The sequence below is a fragment of the Heliangelus exortis genome, chromosome 7 (assembly GCF_036169615.1).
Source record: "Heliangelus exortis chromosome 7, bHelExo1.hap1, whole genome shotgun sequence".
Taxonomy (NCBI): Eukaryota; Metazoa; Chordata; class Aves; order Apodiformes; family Trochilidae; genus Heliangelus; species Heliangelus exortis.
Window position 1 is genome coordinate 26148598 of NC_092428.1, and position 16633 is coordinate 26165230.

General features: G+C 43.5%; 1 long non-coding RNA gene across 1 annotated transcript; it reads left to right on the forward strand.

Annotated features, from left to right (window-relative positions):
* Nucleotides 1-180: 180 nt before the first annotated feature.
* On the forward strand, nucleotides 181-10823 carry LOC139798564 (uncharacterized). The gene is made up of 3 exons (XR_011726862.1): nucleotides 181-482; nucleotides 8312-8696; nucleotides 9889-10823. It is a non-coding gene; the product is annotated as an uncharacterized lncRNA (long non-coding RNA).
* The last annotated feature ends 5810 nt before the right edge of the window (nucleotides 10824-16633 follow it).

Sequence of the window (16633 nt, forward strand, 5' to 3'; positions counted from 1 at the left end):
GGTTTTTTCTGGGCTTTCCTAGGGTCCCAGGTGTGGTCTGGCTCCTGGATTCCTGCAGGAGATTGCTTTTATTTCTGGCCATCCTCCCAGTTTCTCCAGGAGCAGCTGCAGCACATGGCAGTTTTTCCAAAGCCTGTGAGTGGCAGATAGCCCGTGGCCAGCCCAGAGGGGCACAGAACCTCTGCCAGAGCACATCTAGGTAAAAACTAAGAAAAAGCCTGGTTTCAATGTCTGTGTTTCTTCTGGAAACCCCACCAAGGGCAAGAGGAGCTCCAGGTCCCTGTGCCTTGGAGCTCCTCTGCCCCTTGGTGCTGCAGGAGAGTGGACTATGAAGAACATGTGTGGCCTGACACTGTTTTTTTGTTGCTTCCTCTTGTCTAGCAGAGCCTGCTTTGGGTTCATGGTCAGTGAGGACATCCAGGGAGAGGACAAGCAGAAGACTGGAGGACATGTCTGATGCCAGGAGGATGTTTTGTATCTCGGTAGGTTTTGGAGGTCTTTTTTTACAAATTTTTTTTACATTTGCATAAACATAATGCCCAGGCTGGAAAGAGCTGTGTATATGTCACTTCAGTGCGTGTGACTGGACATACAAAATCCAAAAGTTTCCCTGGTTGCATCAGGTGGTGACAGCTGACACTCAGTGTCTCTGTGAAAACTTAAAAATAGACATAGGTCAGGGCTCTGAAAGAAAAGAACCTTTTTCCCAGTCAGGACTTTTTGTCAAGAAGTAGAAGAAAATATTTGCTTTATTCTAGTGGCTAAATTGCTGCACACAAAAAAATCACTACATTGAAGCATCTTCCTTGTCATTACAGCCTGAGGCACTGAGAAGATCCAGCTCAGCCCTTTAGGAAGCTGCAGGTGGCTGTGGGTTTTTAGCAGAGATTTTTATATCCTGGAATGAGTAAACTGAGTCCTGCTAGTTGAGAAACTGAGCAAGTTATTGCCCACAACCTACCCCAGAACTGAAGTGTCTTGCTATGACTTGGCAAAGTTAACACTGGTTTCAATATGAGGAAAAGTGTGTCTGGTCTAATTGAACATTTCTTCTTTCGGGACCCTTTTGTTAGCCAGTTTTCCTGCAGCATTTTCTCCCAGTCCCACAAACAAGCCAGGCACAAGTTTAGATATGATGCATTCATCTCTCTTGTAATATCTAAGTCCCTTCCACATGATGAATAGCCAGGGCTGGTCTGCTGTTCTGCCTCGTCGCCCCTTTTGGAGCACAACCTTCACCAGGGATTTGAGGTGGGGTGGAGTCTGGATTGTCAGGGAAGTGATTGCTTTATGGAAAAGAAAGGAGGAGAATAAGAAGGGACTGGATGTTATCATCCCCCTTCCCACTCCACCCACTGCTGGTGGGCTTTGCACCTCCTTACAAACCATGAATGTCACAGCCTCAGCAAACTCCAGAAGCTGGAATCCTTGGATTGGTGTGATCCTTCTCCTTTTGTACCCTCTCCAGAAGAGACATACACACGTTCATCCCAGCCCCTGACTGTGTGTCTAGAAGGTCTGAGCTGGGCATCTCTCCAGAGGCAAGGCCAAGTTACACTTCAGGGACAGAAGGCAATAAAGACTAAATAGTGTTTACCTTATGTTTCTCATTCACAGACTGCCTTAAATCATTTGTAAGAGGGGTGGGAGGGGAAGGGGGAGGATATTGGGATTGTGTGTAGCCCGAATGCCAAGAAATGCTTTCTCCTTCCCTAGAGATGAGCTCTGTGAAGCTCTGCAGGGTGTGATCACTTATTTGGTAATGTGAACACAAGGAGCAGAAGCACGAGCAAACAGCACAGCAAAAGCATTAGATCAGGGGATTTGGACTTTGCTGTGGTCCCACACCCAAATCAGGTACAAAAAAACCATGAGCATAAATTCACAGATATGCACGTGTGTGCTCACAAAGGCTCTTTTCAATGAAATAAGGAGAGGAATCACTGTTCCTATCAAATGTTCCTCTTTTCAGGAAAGCATCAGTGTGTTACAAGCGCCGGGACCACAGAACCAGACTCTGTGGTCTGGTTCTCATTTGGCCTCTCCTTTATTCAGTGGTGAAATGAAGGTAGGGGACCCACTCACACGCAGGGCATGGAAGTACTTCTCTTGTGCAAATAATTGTTAAAAAATAACCCACAGGCTAAAATCCAAATTATATTACTTTGCACAACTTGAGTTGCCAGAGTTTCCTTAATTCTGGTTCTGAGACAGCCTTTGCATGTGGGTGCAGATGAGAGTGATGTGCAAAAGAAACAGGTTCCACCTTCTCTACTGCACTTTGAGGCAATTTATTTAAAAGCTAACATGCAAGCCCCAGCAACAGATGACAAATTTAGCATAAAAGCAAAGTAAAATCACCTTGAGGAACTTGCCAGTTTGACCATTGAGGAGACTGAATGGGCATTGATTTGAGGCGAATATTCTAAAGTTTGCATTAGCCTTTGAAAAGTGCTAATGTAGTTCTTGTCACTTTAAATTAACTTTAGATAAGAGGGACTGACAGAAACATGAAGATGTGTGAACTATATTTGACTGATATTCTGTCAAATATTGCATGGGGTTATGATCCACAACTTTTCCCATCTGCTGCTCAAACCTGAATTCTTGAATGCACAATGGATTAATTACCATATTTTGTTCTGATTTCACTTAGTAGTATAAAAGGCTGTGAATGTTAAATATACCCTTACTTGCCTTCTTTTTCCAAGGGTAAGGTATATGAGGAGAGAAGAGGGGAACTCTTTAGCGGTTTTTCACACCCGTGTATAATGATTTGCTAAGTGCACCTCTTCTCAAATAATTAGATTCCCAGAAGTTAACCAGAGTAACACAGCACTCAGAATTCCATTCAGTTCTTTCCTTGGAGACTTTTTTCCCCCTCAGTAATAAAAGTAATGAGTGCTGATGTAGCATGTTCAATCCTGCACTTTACAAGCAGCAATACGATTACGTGAGGCTTCACCATTCAGCATCATTGCAGAAGGATGTGGCATGGAGCAGTGGAGGTCAGTGCTTCTGACTGATGTTCTGTTTCCTAGAAGACCTGACATTGATTCCCTGGTAATACCTGCCCATTCCATAAACTCAGACTTGCCTGCCCATTCCTGCAGCTGGACACCCAGAAAGCTGGATTAAAGGCCTCTGTGAAAATAGGGGCAACATTAGATTGCCAAAAATCCCCTAGCGTTTCCGTTACAAAACTCAGAAGCCTTTAGTAAAAACTCTTTTTTCCTCTCACCTCCATTTCTCCCACTACTGTTTGAATAAGCTGACTTATCATGACTTCCAGCTGAGAAAATAATGCCCACTTTAGCTGATACACTGGAAAAGTAAACCCTATTAGTAGCCAGGTCCTTCACTTTGCAGCGTCCTTAACCCAGGAGCATTTTTTTCTTTAAGAGGAGCACATTGCAGTGACCTCCTGGGTTACATTCTGGCACCACACCACTTCACACTCAGAGAACATTTCTATGTGTATCTTGCTGACTCATGTTCCTGTGCCAGTGGGGGAGTGTGGTTACCAAGAAATAAGCAAGCTCAGTGATGGTGTGAAAGGAAGAATGAACTTATGAGGTTAGACAGACTTGTAAGATGGAGTAGCAAACCCAACTCTTATTACAGTGGAGCCCCTTCTGGAAGAACTTCATAAAAAGACACTTGGGAGTAAGCATGCACCCAGTCCTGTCTTTTATATGTTTTGTCATTTTTTGAGATTTAAGAATAATGTTGCCTTTCTCCAGTACTGGAATATTTCATAGATTCCCTCAGACGTATCCATAGCCATTTCCCTGTACATTTTTTTTCCAGTATTTTTAATCATGTCATTCTTACTTCTTTAGTCCTCTTATGAAATCCTGAAGCCTTAATTTTGGGATTCTCTGCTCCTAGTTTCCTTCTTGGATTACCAAATGTGGAGTATAGCAAGGAGAAGTCCTGCATAAGGACTACCTCTGTTTTGTTTGGGAGACATTTCTGCTAAGAAGGTGCATGCTTCTCCTTTATATCTAGTTGCCTTTAATTCTAAGAGGTCAAGACGATGGAGAAAGTCTTATGTGAGCCCCAGGAAGGAGAAAAAAGAGACAAAACCACCAGAAATTGAGATGTTTTTGGAATATATTGACAAGTTCTTGGCTAGAAGTTAGTCCTCAGATGGGGTGCATTCCTATCCTCTTGCAATAACAAGTAGGAAAATGGTTACCAAGCACACAGTTGGTAACTACAGGACACCTAAGGGTATCAATAACCTTTCAAACTGCTGAGAAGCACTCGACTGGTGATGCCATCCAACAGCAGCAAATGTTCAGGTGAGATTTTCGAAAACACTCATCATTAAACTCATTTCTGTTAAGTCAATCCCACTGAAAACTGATGCCTTAAACTCCTACTGGGGAGTCAAAGGAGAAGCCTCCTGCTTTAGTGCCACTTTTTGTCTTCCCTTCATCTAACCAGTATCTGGCCCAGTTTAATAATCTTTGTTCTGAGTGGAGTAAGGTCATTACAAAAACTTAATGGGAACAAAGGTTGCAGCACTGGACCTCTATTTAGGGAATCTATTCCAAAAGGAAAAGGTATGATGTTTCTTTAGACCATCTTGCAAGTGACATAAAGATTAATGAGGGACAGACAAATGCCCTTGCTCCAAAGTCAGCAAAAAATAGAAGGCTCTGTTTAAACTTTTCAAAATGAATTACAGTCAGGTGCTGACTATCAAGGAAAGAAATGAAATCTGAGTTGAGGAGTCTGGAATAATTCTCTGGGTCTTTCCCCAAACCTGTCACTCTTTTCTATGGATATGAATATTAAGGAGTAACAGAATCCACACATCCTGAAATTGTGAGGCAAGCTGGGGACTCAAAAAAGGATTTCCTAGGAGTTGCAAAGGTAGTTGACTATTAAGAACATAGCTTAAGAGATTCAGAATGGGAAAAATATTTGAAATTTTTAAACCTTTTTTGTTCTAGGGAGCCCAGATTTACCTCTTGGAGCTGGTAGAAGAAAAGGTAAATGAAAGATCTCTGCAGCAAATCCTTTATGCATATGATGAAGGCTAATTGCTGGAAGTTACAAACACAAATTTTTGTTTTAGCAAGACAATTCAGCTCCATTTGAATTGTTTAGGCAAGATTATTTAATATTATATTGTCTTACATGTATTGTCTTACAAAACTGCAGATTGTGTATGTGTGGGTGCTACAAAGATGTTTATTATGTGGAAGGAGGTCAGAACAGTTTTAGAAGTGTTTAGTGGGGCAAATCAGAGACAGGTACGAATGAAAACAAAGTAATGATGAATTTTTGCTGCTTGTTTTCAAAACAAACCTGTAGCTTTGTAGTACCTGTAGTACAGAGCACTGTAGATCAGCTCTCTTCTCCGTTTCAGAATGTGTTCTACAGGCTTGGATCTTTTTTTTAACCTTAGTTTTAAATAATTTTATAGTATGAGTAGATGTACAAGTCCCTGGTGTTACTCAGGATATACACTGCCAGCAAGTTTCAAGTAATTAGGTCTTTTCTTTAAGGTGAAATTAACATGTACTCCTCTATCTGCCAAGAAATATGTGGTCAAGTCCTGTTCTGTTTGGAAAATGCATTTTTAGATATCCTTATGTTGTAAAATATTTTGCTAGTGTCCTGTTTTCAAACAAACAATTGTTTTCTTAAAAAAAAAAAATAGAGCCAGTGTTGTTGAATTCCACTTTCAAAGTGGAAGTTATCATGGGAAACAAAAGAGTTTTCTCACTTCACTAAATTCTCAGGCAGCAACCAATGACCCAGCCTGACCAAGACCATGCATGCAAGTTTGTACACAGAGAGCAAAACCAGTGAATACTCCCATAAATAACTTCGGAGAGAATATCTGAGTATTTACTTCCTTTCCCCTCTTGCCTCACAAAAGCAGGCCTGACAAAAGAGAAACCACAGAATATGCAGAATGTCAACAAGATCCCGGGGTCTGATTCCCACCAGTTGTACTGGGCTCAGAGAAGGGGAATTACTGCCCAGAGGACTAGACAATAGGTTCATTCCTTCTCCTGAAAAAACACAAAAGGAAGCATTTCCTCTTCATGTTTCCCTGGTCCATCATGGGACATGAAAAGCCTGGAGAGTGCAATACCAACTGCTCACCCTCAGCCATCCTCGGGCTGGGTCCCTGTGCTGGCTGCTTACACTGAGTGTTCTTTTAAATGTCACAGTCATGTGAACATTCATGAAACTGATTGAGCACAGGTGGTTTTTGTACTGAAAATGTGTGAAAACACAAATTGGACCTGTGCTGGACTGCTCTTTTTTAATACCCTGCATCCAAGTCGTCTTTGTTGATGCTTTCTGCGTAACTTCTCTGAGATTGTCTTCTCCCAACTAATTTGCTTGTTGAAGTTCTTCTTCTCTGATTGCAAAATCCCTTTCTCTGGTCTTACTCTCTCTGTCTCTTATTCTGAATGGTGCTCATTTTCCATCACATCAACATTCTTTCTGTCTTTCTCCACAACCTCTCCTTATCTGTTGTAGCAAGTAGGAACAGCTTGCCTCTGCCCTCAGCACCCTTCAAGGTTTCTTCCCTCTCCACCCATTTCCTGTTGTTAATTTTCTCAAAAAACTGTTGTTCCAGTTGATCCAAGATGTCTGTGTCCATAGCTGTGCTTTCATGCCAGATACCCACAGTTCTCACAGAGCTCTGCATGCATGCTGCAAAGCTGCTGAGTTTGTTCTCCTTCAAAAACCTCTTTTGACAGGATGACCGCTGAAAACTCAATTGCACTGAGGCCACTGTCCATCCTGTTGACAGTCTCACTCTTTCCCTGCATTTCCATGATCCTCTGTAGTTATCTCTTGACTCTAAACTATAAATTCTTTATTGTTATTTGTTTGTGCAGAGTCTTTCACTGTGGGCTCCCTGTCCACGATTCCTAGAGGATATGTCAATGCACTCAAGTAATAAGGAACATGAATACTGCAACCAAGCCAAAGCTCTTGGAAATCTCTCTGAGTCAGGGTGTTCAGAATCTGAACCTAACTCCAGCCACAGATTCTGCAACTGGCCTGTGCCTCTGCGAAACCTTTGTGTAAAACTCATGTTGGAACATCCTTGAAATTAAGGGGTGGTGTTGGAATCTGCATCCAAATTTCACAGCTGTAGGTCACCTCTCAAACACGGATGTTTGGAAGACAGTGAGGGCTGTGCTGTAAGCAGCTCCATCGGATGAGATATTGCTGCTGGGGTTTTTTTGCCGTCTGTGTTTTTGAAATGCTTGCTACAAGGACAGCTGTGAGGCAGATGCCGTTCTGAGTTCAGATGTGGAATGTTCCAGGGTCACTCTGCTTACCTTATCATAAAAGAGCATGCTTTTTTGTGCTCTTCATGTACTGGAAAACAAATCCATGACAAATACTGTATTGTGTGCAAGGGCTGGGGGTGGGGGAGAAGAAGGGAAGGGTATCTCGTCCTTAGGGGCTGCTGGTGCTAGGCACTACAAAAGAAAGCCCTGTTTGTCAGTCACACTTAGAGATCCAGGCCCCAGCATGAGGCACCTGCAGCAGCTTAAGGATGGCTCTGTGGGTGAGGAGTTGTGTACCAGGGACAAGGATTTCTTGCCTGCCACACAGAGCTGAGAGGAGTGATGGAGCTAGACAGGGGAGTTGGGGGTGCACAGCCTGATGACACAGGGTGGGGAGTTCTCAGATGCTTTTACAGGATTTCTGCAAGAGGTGGAGTATAGTGTGGCCCTACACTTTGGTCACACACACAGAAAAGGACACATCCTCAGCTGATGATCAGCATTTCAGATGTTGATGCTGGTGCTGCCAGCTGGGCCAAGTGAGGATTTGGAAACTGGATCTTGAGTAGAGAGGGAGTAGAAGGTGCTCAGAGATTGGATAAAGACCATTGGAGGGGAGCTGAGGATTGAGGTGCATGGTCGGGGACAGAATGATAATAAGTGGGTTTGAAGCCTACCAAGACATGTCAGGGCCAGGAAGAAGGTTCCTGAACAAGGGAATCTGGGCTGGAAAGCAGGACCTCATGCAAGGCCAGGCACTGCTGGTGGGGGAGCTGGGCTGCCAGGGCTGCTGTGTCTGCATGACAGGGGTGTGAGAACTGGCAGAGATGGCACAGGGAGGAAAGGCTGGCAGCAGGGCCAAAGTTAGGTCAGGGAGAGGGGGAGAGAGGCAGAAAAGGAAGAGCATGGGGAGAGCCAGAAGGGAGGGCTACAGAGAAATTTTCCCCACCTGGCTCTCTTCTACACCATGAATAAGCTTTCAATCCTGGAGAAAAACTTTGCCTTTTACTTCCCTGTGTCTTTCTTCCCAGTGTCTCTGCATCTTGGAAAACTGGGTCGAGCTTTGTAAGGGAGGATAAGAGAGAGAGGATGGAAGAAGTCTCACAGCATTGGAATCCCACCAACTTGTCTGGGCAGCTGTTACTACTGATTATGTATGCTATATTCCTGCATGCTACATTTCCCATGTTAGCAGCATGGTTTGGAGCCTGCACTTGCAGGCAAAGGTTTTGGGCTCTGTTCTTTCCACTTACTGGCCTGTGCAGTTTGTTACAGGATCAGCTACAGATTCCAAGGCACACAATAGATGAGAAACAGATGAAGTGGAGACTCGGACCTGCTTGCTTGCCTGCCTGAAATATCTGTCTACCTTTTGTACTTACACAGTTACCTTCATGGTTGGATCTCTGCACCTGGGTAAGTTGAATGCTGAACATGCTTGGCACAGCCGTAAATGTGGAAACATTGCCCACTGCCACATTTGTGCACATTGTTGCCAAGAAAAATACAGGGTCATATCCCACTGCTGCTCAATGCACAGAATTCCTCCTAAGAGTCAATGAGAGTTCTGCATAAAAAAATCAATAGAAAGATTTGTCCCCTTTGAAGTGGAACAGTCTGTGGTATCAATTGTGCTACCTTTGTTGTGCACGGGAGATAAACCTCACAGTTTTTCCTTACTATCCTTTTTTTCTAGCATGCCCTTTGGAATGTGTTTTTCACCCCACTGTATCTAACTAGCATCATGAGGTGGTTTTCAATAAAGGTGCAGTAAAACCACACAGAGTAGAGGTGCCTGGCTGGCTTTTTAAACACACTTATGAATATTATTGCTGATTACTCACATGAGCTCTCCTCATGGTATATTTCAAATTAGATTTGAAAAAATCAGAAATAAGGTAAAGATGTTATTGAACATGTGAGGATACCGTCATTATACCTACAGGTAAAAATTGCTGTCTGAAATCACCTCAGAGGGATGTGGACTGAAAGAAACTGCTAGTTTGGATGGTGGTTTAGAGGATGTTCAATTGCTGAGCTACTAAATAAATCCCCTTTTGCCCTGCACTGCCTCCAGCAAGCCCTTAGCCTTCCCCACTCTGTCTTCCCCACACTGTTTCTCTATTTTTCCTCATAATCTCAGCCCTGATTCTCTTTTTCCCATTCTTCTGAATGTTGAAGTCATGACCTTTGTGGTTTATAGGCCACAAGAGACTGAGCTAAATGTGTTAGCACAGAGTCAAAACAAGTAATAGCTGGCCAATTAAATTAATAATCCATATTGTTACAATGTTTAACCACGGCTGTTTCCTCAGTGGTCTGTTTAAATCACAGCCAAGTCCTGACCTATTAAAATGGATAACTGGAATTATGAGAAACTCCATTTAATAAACACAGCAAGGAACGCAACACAATCAGTATGAAATATTTATTACCACTTTAAGCAGCAGCTAGTTGAGATTTAAGATTGGATTAATGAAGGAGTTTTAATTTCTGGCTGAGGGTAGGAAGCTTAAACCTGGAACATTTCCTCAATTCCCTGGTATGGCTTTGCAATGGGCAGGATTCGAGATGGGCGTAGGATTCAATTCATGCTTTCCCTTTGCAGAGCTCTCTCCAGACACGTTCGATGCAGAAGGAGATCAAAGCAAGCAGGCTCCAGACAAGTAGCTCAAGTGGCTTGAAAAAACTCAGGGGAATAAGGGCTGGAGCACTAGACATGAGCCTTTGGATTTTAAAATGAGCACTCCTGCCAACCACCATCCTATGGAGAGCAATGTTAATGGAAGGTTGGTACATTCCCAGTGACAATGCTTCACGTGCACACATCTTTTTGGTTTGGTTTTTGGTGGGTTTTTTTGTGGGTTTTTTTTTTCAGTGTGGGCTAGGAGAGGGGGAGAGAAAAAACTCCTCTCTCTGAAATTTTTCAGACAAAATCTCAAGTTGGGACCAAACCCCTTATTGTTTCAAATAGACCAAGTACTGTTTTTCTTTTGTGCAGAACTAGCAAGGTTTTGCTTTTCTCATGCACCCCACGTGTTCATCTTCAGGGTTTCTCTACCCAACACAAAAGCAGCTCTTCTTCTTTGACAGAAATCACAATGTTGCCAGGGTTGAGGAAAAGTCTACCATGCCCAAGAGAAAATAGGGTATTATTTTCCTTTTGTTTTCTACTCCTTCTGATGTAGTAACACAGCTTAGATTAACAACACCCTAACCCTGGCACAATTGACCTGTTTGGAGGTAAAACATCAAGGGGCCATGTAACAATTGCTCCAGGCTACACCTGGAGAACCATCTCTGCAACTATGGATCCTTCCCATCATTTCCACCATAATGGTTCCACACCATAAATTGTCATGTTGGTGGATGAGAAGTTCAACACGAGCCATCAGTGTACACTTGCAGCTCAGAAAGCTGACCAGATCCTTGGCTGCATCAAGAGAAATGTGGCCAGCAGGTTGAGGGAAGTGATGCTCCCCTTCTGCTCTGCTTTCCTGAGACCCCAACTGGAGTGCTGCATCCAGTTCTGGAGCCCCTATTACAGGAGGACATGGATGTGCTGGAATGTGTCCAGAGAAGGGCCACGAGGGTGATCACAGGGCTGGAGCACCTCTCCTGTGAAGACAGACTGAGAGAGTTGGGGTTATTCAGTCTGAAGAGGAGAAGGCTCCAAGGAGACCTTATTGTAGCCTTCCAGTATCTGAAGAGAGCTACAAAAAAGCTGGGGAGGGACTTTTTATGATGTCAGGTAGTGATAGGACTAGGTGGAATGTATTCAAACTAAAGGAGGGTAGATTTAGATTAGATGTTAGGAAGAAGTTCTTCACCATGAGGGTGGTGAGACACTGGCACAGGTTGCCCAGAGAGGTGGTGGAAGCCCCATCCCTGGAAGTTTTTAAGGCCAGGCTGGACAGGGCTCTGAGCAACCTGATCTGGTGGGAGGTGTCCCTGCCCATGGCAGGGGGCTTGGAACTGGATGATCTTAAAGTTCCCTTCCAACCCTGAAAATCCTGTGATTCTTTGATACATCAGGAAGGCTCTGATGCATCAAACCACTGCCCTAATTTGAGTAAATAGAGGCTGCTGCCATTGCCTCCAAGGATCTAATTTTCAGTATGCGCTGTGATGATACCAAGAATCATACACATTTTCTCCTCCCCTCCCTCTTTTGATTCTAATGAATAGCTCCAGCCTGAGAGCTGGAGAGGCAGAACACTTTTTCACAGCTACGGCCATCAGGACCATGGAGGAAACGAGCTCTTCCATTCTCTTCCTAGAACACATTTGAGCCCGAAGCTGGCAGGACCCGTGACTCAGGGTAGCAGAGTTTCAACACCCTTTCAGCCCTCTGGATAAGATTGGCCAGCAAAACCCTTCACTTCTTATGCTGGCAGCCTCAGCTATGACCCTGATTACTTCAACAGCTCTTTCATTTGCACAAGGTGGTAGACAAGCATTTCATCATGCTCTCAGCATGGGTTTGCCCCATACATCAAACCACTCAGCTGAAGGATTCCTCCTGGCTTTTGTTTCCCTGTTCAAGCCAGTTGAAGATTTCTGTGGTGCAGCACCAGACCAGAGGCTGAGTGAAGTCTGGACACCGGGCTTGCTCAGCCAATGCAGAGCACATCAGCCAAGAGGTAAAGTGTGCAAGAGATGCCCTGATGGTCACCAGAGAGCCAATGGCAAGGACAGGACAGAACCCCAGATTTCCGAGTGTTTTTTCTTAGTCGTGGATTGCTCTTGGGAAACACATTAATATGCATAAAGTTACTTGGGATATTCCCAGTGCTTTGAATCTGTACTGGATCCTTATTTTTTTCAGCTGGCTTTCAGTGTTGTAAGTATCTTCCCTTCTCTGCCTTGTTAATGAAAGTAGTTATGTTTGCCTGAGCGCTGATTTTTTGTCTCTGTGTAAGAACATCTCCTAAACTGTAAGAAATTAAAGAAATTTCCGTGGGCCTCAGGGAACGAGCTCTCTCCTTTGTGAGAAAATTACACCTCAGGCACTTCCCTGCTGTGTTTTGTAAACATCCTCATGGACACAAGTGCTGCACAGGATATGCAGCATACAAGGTGTGCAGCAATGGTGCCCCTTCAGATATATATGTAGCAACTTATTTATGTCCTGAACTGTATGCATAAATGGATGTGATGTGGCTCAACTCTGTCTTCAGTGTCCCTAACTTGTCCATGGTGAGCCTGCCACCAGAAGTGACCTTTGACTCAGGGAGTTGATCCATGGTGCATCTGGGCCAGCTGCCTGCTGGAGAGAGAAATGGTGGAAAACCTTTAGGCAGAGATTGGCACAGGCAAGCCCTGCTGCCCTGGTAGCCCACACACTCAGCTTGTGGGAATGCCACAAAAAATCTGCCAGGAGTTATGCCTTCCAAAGTCAGGAAGTAAAATTACAGTTCTTTGTGTTATCTCAGTGCACTTTTATTGGTTTATTCTGTGTTTTTATTACTGAGCCTTTAGGCTCCATTTCACATTGTTGTCTCTTGATAGTCTTTCTAATGGTTTCCTTCAAGGCTCCCTCCAGAAAGAAGGAAACAACCATCTGATAGGTTAAAACAGGGAATTTCTTTGACATCACATTACCTCATCTCGTTTTCTCAGGTTTCTCTCCTCTTGTAGCCAGCTCAAGTCTTCAGAAAACCCTTTATGTTGCTTACATAGTACATAAATTTTAATCTGGGTTTATGTACCTGCTCCCAGCTGCAGCTCAGGCTCCATCATCTCTCCCTGCATTCCCCCACCTGTACGTCTCAGCTGAGTGCTCCCTCCCCAGTTCCAGACCAAATGAGGTATGGCAAACAGCAGTTTAAATGTCACCACCTTGTTTGGTGGCCTTTCTCCAGTTGGCATGGGTGCAACGGAGCTCCCATTAACACTTTAGGTACTGTGGATGTTTGTTCTGTACTCCATGGTTGTACCCAGGTGGTCTCTGTGACCCCTCACTGGTGTGATGAATGTCCCAGGCAGATGAAGAGACTTGGACTGGACACAGCAGCCTGGGACTTGCTTGTTTCAGCCTCTTCCACAGTCCTGTGAACCATGATCTATTCCCAGTGTGCTTGAAAATTGCAGAGCTCTAGGGAGTGGGCAGATTATATATGGGGCAGAATGCCTGGAAGCCAGAAATTGATGTTTTTACATAGGCTTTTAGCAGAATTACCAAGGGAAATGAGAATCTATTGGGCTACCTGGCAGGGAAATACATGTGTGAATTTTCCCTGAGCAAAACCCCTGTGCAATCTAGGATAGTTCTCCTCAGCTTCCCTTTCCTGCTCACACAAACTGTCCTCCACTACATCCCGTTGTTCAGTGCAGCATCATGAACCTGCTGGTGCCCTGGACATGATATTTTAGAATTCTTATCTCAGTAAAACTGCAGGACAAGATGCTTAAACGATCTGTGGTCACTGGAATGAGCTTTCATAACACTGGCCAGGCCAGGGGAGCTGGGGGAAAGATGTTCTGCAAAATTGCCCCAAGCAGGGAGGGAGCTCAGGAACTCTCTGCCTGGCTGCACTGACACTCTGAGTTGACCCAGGGAAGAGCTGATCTGAAGTTTAATAAAGACAACGAGTGGACTTCTGTGGTGAGCAGCAGACATCAGCAGCAAGACAGAAGCAGGTCTCATGCTTGAATGTTGAGTCATTTTTCTAAGGTGATAGAAAAAGCACCTGGTTCAGTTGCAGTGTTGGTCTCCAGGCCAGTATATGGTGCTGTACAGCATCCCCCTGGAGGACATCATGTGGCAACCTGAATTTATTCTGTGCCTATTTCTTCCTATCATCCTTCAGTGATTTCCCCTCCCCTTTTTTAGTGATTTTAGTATGAAATTTCCAGGAAAGCAAAGTTGGATATGAAGTGCCCTCCCTAGCAGCTGGTTGTTCTGGTTTGCTTCTTGCAAATGAACTTAATGAAAACAGAAAATGAAGGTCAGAAGGAAAAGAAATAAAAAAAGAAAGACTGTAAAAAGCAATGAAAAAATCAATCAGACTCAGATAATTTAAAGACAAATGTTATTTGATTCCACTGTTCTCTTTTGGAGTGTGACAACATAGACATTGTTATTTTTAAAAGGAAGTAATACGCCGTGCCATTTAATTTCCTCTGAAACAAGACAATCTGGCTTACCAAATATAGCCTGACAAAGAAAACCAGAAATTTCCTGATCAAAGATCCAAGAGTGCAGTGCTCCACCTTAAATCCCTCCCACCTATTAGGCCCCCCTTTAGACAAGACAGAGAAACAAATTTCTCACACATCAATGATGCCTCCATAATCAATTTCAAATAGCCCCTTGCATAGGGATGCAAATCTTAGCTTTCTCTTAATAAAGCATTTTAGAAGATGGATGTACTGATCTGATATTATTAAATGAAAAGTGGTCTCTTTTTAATCTAGAGATGCAGGGGCGTTAGTAACAGAGTGAATCAAAGGCCTGGTCTCTTTCTCTTCCTAATTATCAATAGTGTTTTATAATCTTATTAATATTGATACACAGTATACTGAAGATCTGTTAACGTATAATGTATGTGGAGGATAATTAACGAGATCCGAGTCAGATCAATCGCCTATTTGACAGCAAACGGTGTGTGGCTTATAAATTATACATATGCTAGGTATGGCTAGAAATGTTTAAAGTTTCAGTCCAATCCTTCCAGTACAGCACTGGGAAAACTGATGAACTTAAAGGCACAGTCCCTTGCCTGTTAGGTTTATACTGTACACTCAGAGGAATAACTCTTATTTAAAAATCAAAGAGTTCCATTAACTGCCAAGATCTCAAAGCAGCACAGAAAACACACCTTCTCCTTGTGAAGTGCAGCTAAACAAAAGGCAAAATCTTGTAAGAAAAAGGGTGATTAATAAAAGTGAGGTAATTTTCCTTTTGATTTCTGAGAGCAGATAGCATGCAGGATGTTCCAAATGACAGAAATGATCCCACATCTTCACACTGGCCTTTAACAAGGTTAGACTTGCTAGTGCAGTAAATACAATTAATAATCCCAATTAATATTGCATGTTTTGGTAGGTTTGAAAGCATGAAAGCTTTCCACAGATTACTCTTTGCTCCCCAAAGCAGACGCAGCGTGATGAGACAAAGGGATGGAAGTGTGGAAATAAAACTTTCCTTTTTTGTTGTTGCAGAGCTCCTGATAAGCATGGGGGCTGAGATGAAAGGAGATGTCAGGTTTAACAAAAATAACATTATTATTATTAATAATTTACCTCAGGGGTATGACCCAGTGTAATAATGACTGCTCGAGGCTGTGAAACTTCACCAGTGTTGTGAAAATGGCTCAGACTTGCTCAGCTTTTCCACAGTAGACCTTGGGGCAAGTTCAGCTGTGGTTTAGGGAGATGTGATCCCCAAGGTGGAGAAACTGCATCAGTCCCTTGTGATGCATGTAGGAAGGCTTGAATCAGATTAACTAGCTATAAATTCAGCTTCTTCTGTAATCAAATTTCTACTGATGTCAGTGGTAGTTTTGCTAGAGGGAAAATATAGGCAGTGCCATGCCAGATGGTGCCAGAGATAGTGTATACTTCTGCCAGTGCCCTCTCAGGCAGGAACCAGCACTCAATGCTGTGGAGAAAGACCTAAGCTGAGGTTGCACTCAGCCAGGAGGTGGATAAATTTCCCCCATCACACATCCCAGACTATATCCATCACCAGACAACACAGGGAGGACAGAGCGGGTAGCTGTAGTTGTCTTGGTTGCTCCCAGCAACACATAACTAGCAAACCTGCTTCACAAGAAACCTTTCAATGGGTATCCCTGGGTCAGAACCCAACAAGATCTTGTTTCACCTTACTTCTACAAGCAAATTGTTTATCCACAAAGACATACTTGGGGTTGTTAGGGTTTTTTCTTTTCCTTTTTTTTTTTTTTTTTCCAAGGACCACTATACAATCTGTGTGCAGGTATATATACTCCCTTTTTTTTTAACAAGTCAAGTCTTCTCATTGGCACCTATGGCAACATGACAGACACCAAACTTGTCCCTAAACACAGCCTTTTTTGAAGCTAAAAAGTCAAATCCACTCGACTTACCTCTGGAATCCCAATTATCCTCATCAGCATTACCCAAAAACCAGTTTGCACAAGCTGACAGTTCATTTGTAATAAAGCCTTTAACATATGACTAGGTGAGAACTTGTTGCAACAGAGGCTCTGATGGGCAGCCATGAGTCCCAAGCCAGTGGCAATATCTGGATACCACGGAATTGCCTGATGGAGACTCTCAGAATTAGCAAAGCTTTTCTTGAGTCATCCTTTGTACAACCCTTGTAGGGCCATCTTAATCAAAGTGGCCAGCCTGTCTGTGGTGTG